At 48.0% G+C, this 13,000-nt stretch overlaps 1 long non-coding RNA gene across 22 annotated transcripts in view; it reads right to left on the bottom strand.

Annotated features, from left to right (window-relative positions):
• LOC309792220 overlaps positions 1 to 13,000 on the bottom strand; it is a 365,358-nt gene that overhangs the window by 92,355 nt on the left and 260,003 nt on the right. The window contains exon 5 of one of the 22 annotated variants that reach the window (XR_014291634.1): positions 5,311 to 5,570. The exons of the other annotated variants lie outside the window; for them this stretch is intronic. This is a non-coding gene — a long non-coding RNA (uncharacterized lncRNA). The remainder of the gene's footprint in view (positions 1 to 5,310; positions 5,571 to 13,000) is intronic. 22 annotated transcript variants of the gene reach the window in all.

Raw genomic sequence — 13,000 nt, forward strand, 5'->3', positions numbered from 1 at the left:
AATGAAATGTGACTATGGAGCTGAAATACTCAAGTCTAATCAAAATGACCAGGTGAGAAAAAAAACAAAAGAGTCCTCAGAGGACATAGAAGAAAAGCCAAAACCAAATCAAAATGGTCCCAACTAGGCAAATGTGAAAGAAGTTGTTTAGTAAAAAGACCATAGTCCGCATGGAGGCTAGAAAAGTGGGGAGGGGTAGGGCAGTGTAAACCATGAATGTCACCCTCACTGCTCGGGAGAGAAGGTTCTAGTCATTTGGCAAGAGTTATCTTGGTGTGCTTGGCACGCACGTTTTTGCCATGGTGGTACCTGTAAATGAGGTCATAATAATACACACCTCTCAGAGTGTTCATGGGAATCATTCAGTGAAATAATGATTGTGATGTACTTAACACAGTGCTTGGTTCGTGTGCTCATTAAATGCTAGCTGATAGGGTTAGAGATAGAGATAGAGACACAGACATAGATATGTTTCCCATCATATTTGGGGTCTGGACCCTGCAAGACTGTGAGCCTCTGTCCCCAGCTGACACTGGTGCTGCCTTCTGTCACAAGGTGGTCTGGCCTGGAGCCCTGACATCTATATTGCGCTTTAACATTTGCAAAGTACATTCTCATCCATTTTATTCCCATTTATCCCTACAAGTCCACACAGGCTGTAAGTGCAAAGTCCCCCAGGCTGTAAGTGGCAGAGCTAGACTCCAATGCCGATTTCATCTGAGGCCTTTGGGCTCCAAATTCTGTGCTCTTTCTCCGAGGAAATTCTGCCACATCCTTTGATCTCTGTCTCTGTCTCTGTCTCTCTCTCTCTCTCTCTCCTCACCCTCTCTCTCTGCCATAGTTACTTCAAAGGGACAATAGTTGAAAAATAATGGTACCCAGCCATCCTATTTTTCATTCAGGGTGTGCATCTCCCTCTCAACACTCCAGTGTGTCTGACCCAAGATGTGACTGGCTTTGGGTGGTTTGGGTCCCAGTTCTGGGCTCCATATGCCCTGGCACAGAAGGCTGGGCTTGCTTCTCATTGTAACAAGGTTGCACTAATTAGCTGCATTTGATTTTGCATATGGAGAGTAAATGCAAATGAATGCAAAGCAGTATGCAAATCAGCAACATCCTGGCTCCCCAAAAGAAAGAGCCTGCGATACTGATGTCATGACAATGTATATTAATAGTCCATCCCACCAAGACATGCTGTTTTTTCAAAAGGGGCAGGCATTCGGGTTTTTCTTTTGGGGAGGAACAGTAGTGACTTTATACTGAATTCCAAGTTTATGATCCTTGACAAAAAGCCTATTGGCCACAGTGCTCTGTTCTCTATAGAAGATTCTTGTAGGCAATGGTGTTTGTTGGAAAGAGGCACAGGCTTGGGAATTGAGACATATAGATTGTGATTCAAAGTCCTGTTCTTTCCCTGGTCTGAGACCTGAGTCTCAGTCTCCCCAGCTGTACAATGGGGTTAACCAACCTACTACCTACAGAGCTGTCGGTGAGGACAAAATGAGACAAGAGGTGCCTGACACACAGTAGGTGCTCAGTAAGTGCTCATTCCCTTGTTCACACTCATTCCTTCCTCCTTCGGAAGACTAAATTGGCAAATAGAAGAAGTAAAGAGGGCTCGTCTTCTAATCCTTGCTTGCCCTGCATTGCTTGCCATCCCATTTCATGATCTTTCTAGTACAAAGCTGTATCACAGACCAATCATTTTTAACAAAGACCCTATGACCTCTTAGAGTCCTCCAAACATGAGTAGATGACTCTGTCCTGTGCCCCAAAGTACCATCTCCTGGAAACAATAGCAGCTATTCTTACAAAGCTGGTGAATTCCTCCACTTTCTAGATCTAGTTCAAGCATCACTGTATCCTGGAAGCCTTTCATGGGGTCCCTGAGAGACTAGGGGCTCCCGTCTGTGCCCCCAGAATGCCCTGTGTCCCCTCCACGGCTATGTTCTGTTACTGCAGCTTGCTTACCTTTTACCCTAAATACACTGGTTGTTTCTCACGATGGGGACTATTTCTGAATCATCTTTGCATCCTTAGCCCATGGCACAAGGCCTGGCAAAGAGAAGATGCACAGTATGTGTGGGAGGGAGAGGGAGAGGGAAGGCGCGGGGTAGGAAGGATAAAAGGAAAGAAGCATTACCACATATTTAGCTGGAGCCAAGCACACACACACACATGCAGTTACTCCTAACGAAATCCTGATTAAAATCAGACAAATTCGGGAAATGCATGAACACCTGAGCTTGAGTTCCCTGCCACCAAGTCCTATCCCAGAGCAAAACGAGGCCACAGGGACACAAATCTGCTCTCAGGCAAAGACCTCACTCCCACACAGGCAGTGTGGGGATAGAGGGGCTTCTGTTTAGGGCACCGAGCCTCCCAAACCAACCTCATCCACTCAGCTGAGCATCTGAGCGTTCTCCTATATGTTAAGGATTCATATTCTGTAACTGGACCCTCCAGCCAGATGCAAAATAAGTGATGGCTCTTGATCAAACTGCCTGAGGCCCACCCATGGGGAGCGTGCACGTGCACACACACACACACGCCACTGCCATGTGCACACGTAGGGGTGCTTATGTGTACACAGACCTACGTTCATACTATGCATGCGTACATACACGCAGACTCTCGTGTGTATGCAGACTCACCTTCACACTATCCGTTCAGACACACGCACACAGACACATGTAGGTGTGCTCATGTGTGTGCTCATGTGTGTGCTCAGAGGCACATACTTAGAGCTCCTTACAGGCAAGAGACACACACTCTGAGACTAGCTTTATCTTCCTCTTCCATTCCAAACACCCAGGCACAGCTCTTGATGGTTACTGGCATTTCTGAAACTCCGCAGAAACTACAAAAGCAGCCCCAGAGCGCCCCACCTGCTCTATCTGCCCAAGTCCATGGCTTTCGGCCTCTTAGGGCTCCACCCCCAGGAGGCCCCTGTCCCCCTTTGAAGGCTGTTAATAAATAAACTTCAGGGCCAAAAGGCAGAGGTGTCAGCTGAGTGACCTGGGTGACCAACAGGAAGGAATCTATTTGCCACCCTCACCAGCATTTTTTCATGATGTCTCTGGGGAGACTGAGTCTCACTTTGCAAGTGAAGAAACTGAGAGATGAAGTGAGATGCCTGGGGCCACCAGCAACATCCTCCCGGGACCTGGGGCCAGCCTTGCTCCCCGGCTCTGAGCTCTTTGCAAAATAAGCTCTTAGGAAGACAACAATCCAAAGATCTAGGGTGAAATTTCTCAGCCCCAGAGGCTTCTGAGAACCTCTCCACAGGAGCATCAGGGAAGGACACGCACTGCCCTCCCCTGCGGGGAGAATAAAGGCTATCGTTCCGCCCTGTGGCTGGCAGGAAGCTCAGTGGAAGGAGGAAAGGGTAGAGGAGATTGGGGAGCAAATGAAGGAGAAAGAGAAGGAAAGGGAGAAACAGAGAGAAAAAGGGAAAGACGGGAGGAAGGGTAGGCAAGCGGGCAATTTACCTTAGAGGGAAGAGTGGGCTCTCCATGGAAACAAAAGTGCCTGTGTGTCTTAAGATGCCACTAAAGAGGAAGACTGTAAATTTTCCACCCAGGAGGCAGGGATGAGTGCCGGGCTTTGACAGCTGAATTCAAAAAACATTCCTATCCACCACCATAGATCCCGGCTCCCACCTAGGCCAGGTGCTGTGGGGACGATTAATGGCAGGTCTCACATACCCTATTTTATCTTAAACATTCCTTTTAGACAAATAATATTCTGGGATCATTTTATCTCTTCCTCCAACTGAAAAGAAAAGAAGGGAAGGGTAAGCTGGGACGAAGTGAGAGAGAGGCATGGACATATATACACTACCAAACGTAAAATAGACAGCTAGTGGGAAGCAGCCGCATAACACAGGGAGATCAGCTCGGTGCTCTGTGACCACCTAGAGGGGTAGGATAGGGAGGGTGGGAGGGAGGGAGACGCAAGAGGGAGGGGATATATGTATATGCATAGCTGATTCACTTTGTTATACAGCAGAAACTAACACACCATTGTAAAGCAATTATACTCCAATAAAGATGTAAAAAAAAAAAAGAAGGGAGAAACAGAGGAGAAGGAACAGAGAGATATGGGCAAAACGTATGTACCTGCCATGACACCAGGGAGGGTCTTTCATCCAGACAAAGGTGCTGGAGGTGGACGGACTTAAATCTGAAACTCGGCAGCCCTTGCGCCGAGCAACAGGGCCAGGGGTCGCTCTCACCCTCTGACCCTCTTACCTGGGAAAAAGAGGTAATTTACCCCACACTCTCATGGGATGGTTCTACACACCTAGTTTATATACAGCTTCTGTGAAAGGGCATGGCGGAGGGTCAGGTGCAGTGAGCCTGCCTAAAATGCCTTTCCTTCCCTCGCACGTGGAGCCTATATGGAAACATATATATATGAAAGCACCCCTTACTTTCTTCAAGGTAGAAATCCCTCCTTGCCCAGAGATAACCTCTCTCCTGATGTGCGGTTTCTCATTCCTTTAAACGAGAACAGCAGTCCTTACAGTCTGCTGTTTGGGAGCAACCCCGTCCTGGTATATTCTCCGTTTGCCCCCAGTCCCAGCCACATCCATTCTCTGTGCCCGAGGGGGCTGACCCCCAAAAATGGCATCTCCCGATCTCCCTTGCTTTCTGGTTTCTGACCAGGCTCAGCCAGTAGGAGGGCCTGGAAGGAGAATGGGGGGAGGAAGAGAGAGAGATTGGAGTACTCACTTCTCCCCAACTCAATCTCTGCTGCCGTTCTGGGGTTCTGAGGTGGCCCCCCTGATGAGACTCCAGCTCCTCCACTGCATTCCTGTAGCAAACGCTGCTGCACTGCTTTGGAAACTCCCGCCTTGGTAGTTCCTAGAGGCCTCAGTACTTCTTGGCTCCTTAACTCTTCAAGGTTGATTGTGTGTCCATAACAAACCACCCTACAACTTACCGGCTTGAAACATTAACCAGCTTTTTTTTTTTTTTTTTTTCTTTTTGCGGTATGCGGGCCTCTCACTGTTGTGGCCTCTCCCGTTGCGGAGAACAGGCTCCGGACGCGCAGGCCCAGCGGCCATGGCTCACGGGCCCAGCCGCTCCGCGGCATATGGGATCCTCCCAGACCGGGGCACGAACCCGTATCCCCTGCATCGGCAGGCGGACTCTCAACCACTACGCCACCAGGGAGGCCCTAACCAGCTTTTTAATTCATAATTCTGTGGGCTGGCGATCTGAGCAGGGCTCAGCTAGGAAGCTCTTCTGCTCGCAGCGGTCATGGCTGGACTCACTGATACATTAGTAACCAACCGATGTTCACCTGGGGGCTGGCTGGTCCCGGCTGGTCTCACTCAGGTATCAGGTGGTGGCTGTTGGCTGGTGGTTGGGTCTTTCTCTCCATGAGGCCTCCAGTAGGCTAGTGTGGGCTCCTTTTCATGATATCTGAGGCATTCCAAAAGGGTGAAGGCAGAAATTGCAAGGCCTCTGGAATTCACTCCAAGTCAGTTTTGCCATAATCCGTTCGTTCAAACAAGTCACAAAACCAGCCCAGATTAAAAGGGATGGAAACTAATTCCGCATCTGGATGAAAGGAGCAGCAGAGGAAGAATACATAATGGGATGGGAGGAATCTGTGGCCATGAAACAATCTATCACACCTGCCACCTCTATAAATGATTCTTTCCTTTCCTTCTCTTTAGAATTCCAAGTGTGCCTTTTGTTTCCTGCTGGGACCCTGACTGGCACAATATATAACATTATTTATGACATCATACTCTACCTTATCCTTCTTCGAAGTGCTTTTTATGCTTAACGTTACGTTTATGAGATTCATCTGTATTTGCCACACGTAGCTCTCGTTTATTTATTTTCACTCCTCCATCATACTCTTTGTAGGAGTTTATTTCGTCCATTCTCCTGTGGATGGACATTTAGCTTAGCAGTTTTCTGCGTTATAAATCCTACATTTCTCCGTTGCACATGAGAGTTCTCTGGGGAGTGTACTTAGGAGTAAAGTTGCTATAGTGTGAGACTGCCAAATTAGTCTCCAAAGTCAACACGGTCTTTAATAGAACAAATAGAATCTGAGAGCTGAACGAAGTTGAAAAACTGGGTTCATTTTACATTATGCAATTAGCTGTGTTTTGCAGAACCGTCGCAATGGCTGGTTGGAATGAACCTCCCACCCAATATAAGAATCTTTTCAACAGTGTTCCCAGGGGATGGCCAAACAATCCTTGCTTGAACTCTTAAGAATACACAGGGGAAGCTTGTTACTTTAACTGTGATTCCCTCTGCAGAGCAAGACTAATTTTGGAAAAAGAATAATCCTTTCCTCTTGCAGTACAGCCAAAGCCCAGGGTGTATGGCCTAAAGGAGAAGCAGCAAGAGATGATGAAATTAGCAGAGGAAGCTGGGGGAGGCCACAGGGGGATGGTCCTGCCCTGGCACGGAGGGCATACTTTATCCTGAGGGCAATGGGGAATCCATGAAGGAAGCTGGGCAGGAAAGAAACAGGTTCAGATTTGGTTTTCAAAAAGTCAGCCTAGGGGCTTCCCTGGTGGCGCAGTGGTTGAAAGTCTGCCTGCCGATGCAGGGGACACGGGTTCGTGCCCCGGTACGGGAAGATCCCACATGCCGCGGAGTGGCTGGGCCTGTGAGCCATGGCCACTGAGCCTGCGCGTCTGGAGCCTGTGCTCCGCAACGGGAGGGGCCGCAGCGGTGAGAGGCCCGCATACCGCAAAAAAAAAAAAAAAAAAAAAAAAAAGTCAGCCTATCTGCAGTGTCCACAATGGAGGCAGAGGGACCAAAGAGAGAACAGTTACGGTGACCCTGCGGGGAGATGATGCTCAAATGAAGAGATATTAAGGATGGAGAAAGGAACTGGCTTTCAGTGGTTGAGGCTGGAATCTGGCATAAAACTTCCATTTGGTACTTAAGTGCCCTGCTCACCTCCTTGAACTTTTGTTTCTTTATCTGTAAAAAAAACGGGTAATGATAGTACCTATTTCATAGGGTTGGTATGATGACAAAATGGGATCTCACATTTAAAGAGGTTAGTGTCTGCCTCATATTGTGTGCTCAATAAATGTTGGCTATTCTTCTCATTGAAGAACCATTGTCAAGACTACAGAAGTCAGGGTAGGTTAACTTGCTATCACTGAGAGACCCAGAAATGCATAGGGTTAAAACACTGCAGTTTATTACTTATTCCCATGACGGTCCACGGAAAGCGTCTTTGATGGCTAGACAGCTCTCCCCACATGGCGATTTAGGGCCCCAGGTGGCTCCATTGTCACCTGGGACCTTATTGTTCTCTTCCTCCAACCTGAGGAAGTGGAAGGAGGTCCATCCACTTATTAAAAGCTCTGCACCTGGGTGTGGGCACCGCACTCCTGTTCACACACCATGGGCGAGAACCAGTCACGTGGTCACACCCAGCCTCACAGGAAGCTGGGAAATGCAGTCACTGGCTAAGAAGCCCCTTCTCTCTCCACGTCGGGCTGTTGGTACTGCAGGCTGTAAGAGTCTTCCTTGTGGGGCTGTCTTGTACCTGGTAGGACGCTGGGTAGCATCTTCATCGTCCATCTCCTAGATGCTAGTAATACAGACACACCTAGCTCATGGCAAACAAAACCATCTCCAGACATTGTCAAATATCTTCTGGGGTGCAAACTCATCCCCTAGTTGAGAACCACTGCTCTACAAAAGAGGAGGAAAATTCTGGGGTGGGGGGGTGGGGGGCGGGGAGGGCAGCTGGCCACCTCTGGAGGAGAGAGAAAATTCAAACTAATAGCTTAGCTCAATTCCTTGTTCCCTCGAGAATGTGAGCTCCCCAAGGCAGGGGTCTTCTGTATTTTGTTTACTGCAGAACTTCCACCCCCCATCCCCTGCACCCAGAGCATCACCTGACCCCTAAAAGGCAATCAATACATAGTTGTCAACTAACTGGATGTGCTCTGTAGACTAGACCAACATTCACCATTCAAACATACTTTGGGTGCTTTCCATGAAGCAAGCCCTGTGCTTGTAAAGGATGCCCTCTCTCCTTGTATCAGGAAATATCATTAATAATAACATTAATCATCATTTTAAAAGCCCAGATCCACTGGAAACAGTACGTCACATGGGATCTGCCCAACCCCACCCCACTTCTGGAGATGCTGAGCCCCTGGTACCTAAAGGAAAGAGATTCCAGCTCAGGCTGCTGTTCCACGGCTGCTGATTTCATCTTCCTGAAGGACCTCGCAATGCCCGAGCTTTGCAGATCCCCCTGCTATGCCTGATGCCAAGTTATTGCATTCTCTGGCATTGGGGCCAGATGTGGAGATGATCAACATTCATGTATTCATTCAACAGATATTTATTAAGCTCCTACTACATGCCACCCATGGTATTAGGACCTGGATTCAGAGCAATTAAGTCCAGTGGGGAAAAGGACTTTTTTTTTCCTGCTCTCAAGTTAGTCACAGAGATACAGAAAAAGTAAAGAGACTTCGAAACAGGAGTGGTAAATCCAGTGGGACTGGCCAGGAAAGGCTGACTGAGATGACTTTTCAGTGTGAGTGGTTGGGAGCTCAGCAAAAACTTTGTTAAATGAATGAATGAATAGGTGAGAGACAGGGACATCCAAGCTGAAAGACACCAAGTGCAAAAGCAGAGAGGCGTGCAAAATCACCAAACCTGTCAGCAAGGAAGTAAGTTGCTGTGGCTGGTGTGTGCCAAGGTTGAGAGGGTAATACCAAGAGTCATGATTATAACAGAGAGATAGTTGGCATGTCTCAACAGCTTCTTATGCGCTTGGCACTGTTCAAAGGGCTTTAGGCATATTATTTCATGGAATACGTACAACATTATTAGCCCAACTGTACCGATGGGAAAACTGAAGTCCAGCGAAGCTAAGAATTTGCCCAAACTTGCACAAGTGGCAGAGCTGGGCAGATTCCAACCCATGCCAGAGTCTTCACTCTTCACCTCTGGATCTTGGGGAGGGTTTTGCATTTCACAGCAAGTCTTTTGACCTCAGTCTTACAGGTAATGAAGAAGCCAGGAAAGGAGGCCACGCGGTCTTTGCTCTTAAACACCTCACATTCCGCGAGGAGAAACACGCACAGGCAAAAGCCTTTAGAGTCTGCACAGGCCAAGACAAGTGCTGGACCACAGGCATAGACAAAGAGGCCTGTCTCCCCCACCTCTGCTCCAAAATGAGGGCAAGTTGAATGTTCATTTGACTAACCGATGAAGGCTTCATGGAGCTGGTGTCACTTGAGTTGAGTCTGGAGGGAAGAGGGTGCATTCAGGCAGCTGTCGCCGTGTATCCAAAGGCACGAAAACTGGAACCTGCAGGTGTTGGAGGCATTGGGAACAGCCTGGAGCAGCAGGGTAGGGAGAGGCAGGAAGAGCGTATTTTCCACTTGGAGCTTGTCTGTGGCCCTGAGTTCAGGCTTTAGGCCTTGAAGAAGCAGTAGCCAGAGGGCTCCTCCAATGCTGGAGAGGGTGACCCTGCGTTGCTTAAGATGGTAGAAATGAAACTCATGCAAGAAACCCCTACAGAAATGCTACAAGCTTTCAAAGTGCTCGGCAGCTGTTCAGCTGAGCACCTGGGCCCCGTAGAAGACAAGGCTGCCGGCAACCGAATGCACTGGTGGACCCAAGAAACGTTTCTTTCCTCTTCTCTTTTTTCAATTTCTACAGGAAAAAAAAGTCCCTTGAATCTGGCTAATATGAGAAAGTCCACTGAGAACACTTGAAAAAGCAGAAGATGAAGGGGGAAAGAGCCTGAGATCAAGTCCTAGCCTGGCTCTGACCAGTTGCATGTTCATCGCACCATCGCCTCCTCCTGAGGAAGACTACATTTCCCAGCCTCCCTTGCAGTGGTTTGGGGCCACGTGATGGAGTGTTGGCCAATGGGGTGTGAGCGGAAGGCAGGAAAGTCACTTCCAGACCTCACCCTTTAAAACATCCTACAAGACCCTCTTGCCTTCTTTTTTTTTTCCATGGCAACTCTGGGGACCACATGCTGCAAACAGTGCGTGGATGGAGGAGAGCCAACTAACCCCAACAGGACTGCAACTTGAGCAAGAAATACATTTTATTTGTTAATTCACTAACATTCCAGGGTTCCCCTGTCCCTGCAACACTGATTCCCCAGTGCTTCTAAAAGTGTGGTCCACAGACCTCCAGCATCAGCTTCACCTGAGAACTTCTCTGAAATGCAAACTCTCCAGCTCCATGCTAGACCTACTAAATCAAAAGTTCTGTGCGTGGAGCCCAGAAACTCTCTTTGGGGATTCTGATGCAGCCAAAGTCAAGAACCACTGGCTTACTCTATATGCTACTGTGTGGCCTTCATCTTTTGAGTCTCAGTTACCCGCTCTGTCAAATGGGGGTGAGAACGCCTCCCCTTGCTGAATTCAGGTGAGCGTTCAATGTTACTACATGGTGTGATATGTATAAAGAATCCAGCTCAGGAGCCAACACACTTTCCACGTACAGTCCAGAGCCAGATGACTTGGGAGAGCCACACAAATAGTAGGTGGGAGCCCTGCCTTCTGGCACTGTGAGAGGCTTCCTCTACAATGGCCCCCAGTGATCGCGCCTCCCAGGATCCAAGCCCTTGAATAATCCCCTCCAGTGTCTGGGCTGGACCTAGTAAGTCAGGTCTGATGAACCTTCCTTCAAGGCCCACGGGGAAAATTCTTTGCCTCTTGCAGTGTCTGGAGGCTCCAGGCATCCCTTGGCTTGTGGCTGCACAACTCCAGTCTCTGCTCCATCCTCACATGGCCTTCTCCTCTTCTGTCTTCCCTTCTTGTCTCTTGTAAGGACACTTGTCATTGGATTTAGGGCCACCTAGATAACCCAGGATGATCTCAAGATCCTTAACTTAATTACCTCTGCAAAACCTATTTTGCCAGATGAGCTCACATTCGTAGATTCTGGGATGTGGACATATCTTCCACCGGGGCCACCGTTCAACTAACCACACGGCCCCAAGACAGGGATGGGTCTTATTCAACATTATATTACCCTGGTCAAGTCACCCTGTGTAGTGCTTGACCCAAATAGGAATTTGACACAAGTTTGTGAACAGAAAGGCAGCAGAGCATTTAAGTGACTGGGCTTTAGAATTAGCTATACCTCTATTCAAACCGCAACCGCTTACAAACGATGTGACGTTAGGCAAATTACTTAAGCTCCCTGAACCTCAGTTTCCTCCTGTGGGCATTTTAATAATACGTATCTCATGGGGTTATTATGAGCATTAAGCTAGTAAGTGCAAAACACCTACACCATATCTGGCACCTAATGGGGATGCAAAATGCTAACACCGTGCCTGGCACACAGGGGTCCTCAATAAAGACTTGCTATTCTGACTAGCATGTTGATGATTGGCATGGCTGTGGTTCCCACTCTCACACACCTCCCAGCCTTTTGCTCTGACTACCACAGGGGCCCCTTCCTGTGCTCAGAGTCCCTGGGGTAATCCAGCAGCCCTCCTTGGAGACAGCTGTGGATAAATAACCCAGCCCTGCCCTCCCACCCGCAGGCCCCCTTCCCTTCCCACCGCCTGGCTCGCCTCCTCCAGTGATGCCTCCCAGGGCAGGGCTGGCAGTGAGCTCGCCTAGGCCCCTCATTGTTATTCCTGGCACGACGTAATCCTGCCAGAATCCTCAGAGACCCGTAAAAATACCCGCAGTTTGTCTTTCATCAGAGCAGCTCAAAGCCCCATGGCATCCTCTCGAGAAGACAGTGCTCCCAGCTGAGTTCTGGGAGCCGGCTACTTCCCAGGATGGTCTGGTATTTGCAAGGCAGAGGGAGCGAGTGTGAACTGAAATAACCCAGCCCAGGCACTGGCATACCCAGGCTGCCAGGGAGATACAAGGCTTAGTGTATGGAGAGATTCTCCCTGGAATTTTCTGGATGTCAATGCTCTGAGTCACACACGAGTGGGTCTGCATTCCCACTCGGCTACTGAGTAGCTGTGTGACTTTGGGCATTTCACTTAGCCTCTCTGTGCTTCAGTTTTTGGCTCTGTAAAACACAGTGGAGATGATATCCACTTCCTAGGTTTCCTGGGAGGGTTAAAAGGGATAGTATAGGCACAGATTGAAGAAAATATTTGCAGCATATATACCTGACAGAGGACTTGTATCTAGAATGTGTTAAGAACTCTTGCAATGCACTAAGACAAACAAGACCCTTCCCCAGATGCGGGAAAGACATAAAGAGACGCTTCGCCAAAGAAGATATATACAATAACTACATGAAAAGGTGTGCAATGTCATTAGTCATCAGGGAAATGCAAATCACAATGATGAGATACCACTTCACACCCACTAGAATGGCCAAAATGAAAAAGACTGTCAATATCAAGTGTTGGTGAGGATGGGAGAGCAATTGGAACTCTCGTACACTCATGGTGGGAGTAAAAAGCTGATATGACCACTTGGAAAAACAGTTTGGCAGTTGCTTATAAAGTTAAAAATACACTTAGCATATGACCCAATGATTCCACTCCTAGGTATTTCCCCAAGACACATGTCTATAAAAAGACTTGTATGTGAAAGCACATAGCAGGCTTATTCATAATCACCAAAAAATTGAAAAAATGTCTGTCAATAGATCAAAGGATAAACGGAGTGTGGAATATCCAGGCAACGGAATATTAGATAGTAATAAAAAGGAACAGCTACTGGTATTCCTGGATGAATGCCATAAACACTACATGGAGTAAAAGAAGACACATGAAAAAGCAAAACTTCCATTCGTAAGTTCTAGAAGAGAGAAACGAATCTGCGGTGACAGAAATCAGAGCAGTGGCCGCCTTCGTGTACAGGTGGGGAAGGAGGGTGAGTGGACGAAGGCCCAGGAAACGTTCTGGAGTGATGGAAACATCCTATATTCCTGTATTGGGGTGATGGGTACATGGGTGTATACATTTATCAAAACTCACCAAAAGCTATACTTAAAGATCTTTGCATTTTGCTGTATGTAAATTAAATCTCAATACA

This window comes from Mesoplodon mirus (assembly GCF_964341445.2).
Source record: "Mesoplodon mirus genome assembly, chromosome: 16".
Lineage (NCBI taxonomy): Eukaryota > Metazoa > Chordata > Mammalia > Artiodactyla > Ziphiidae > Mesoplodon > Mesoplodon mirus.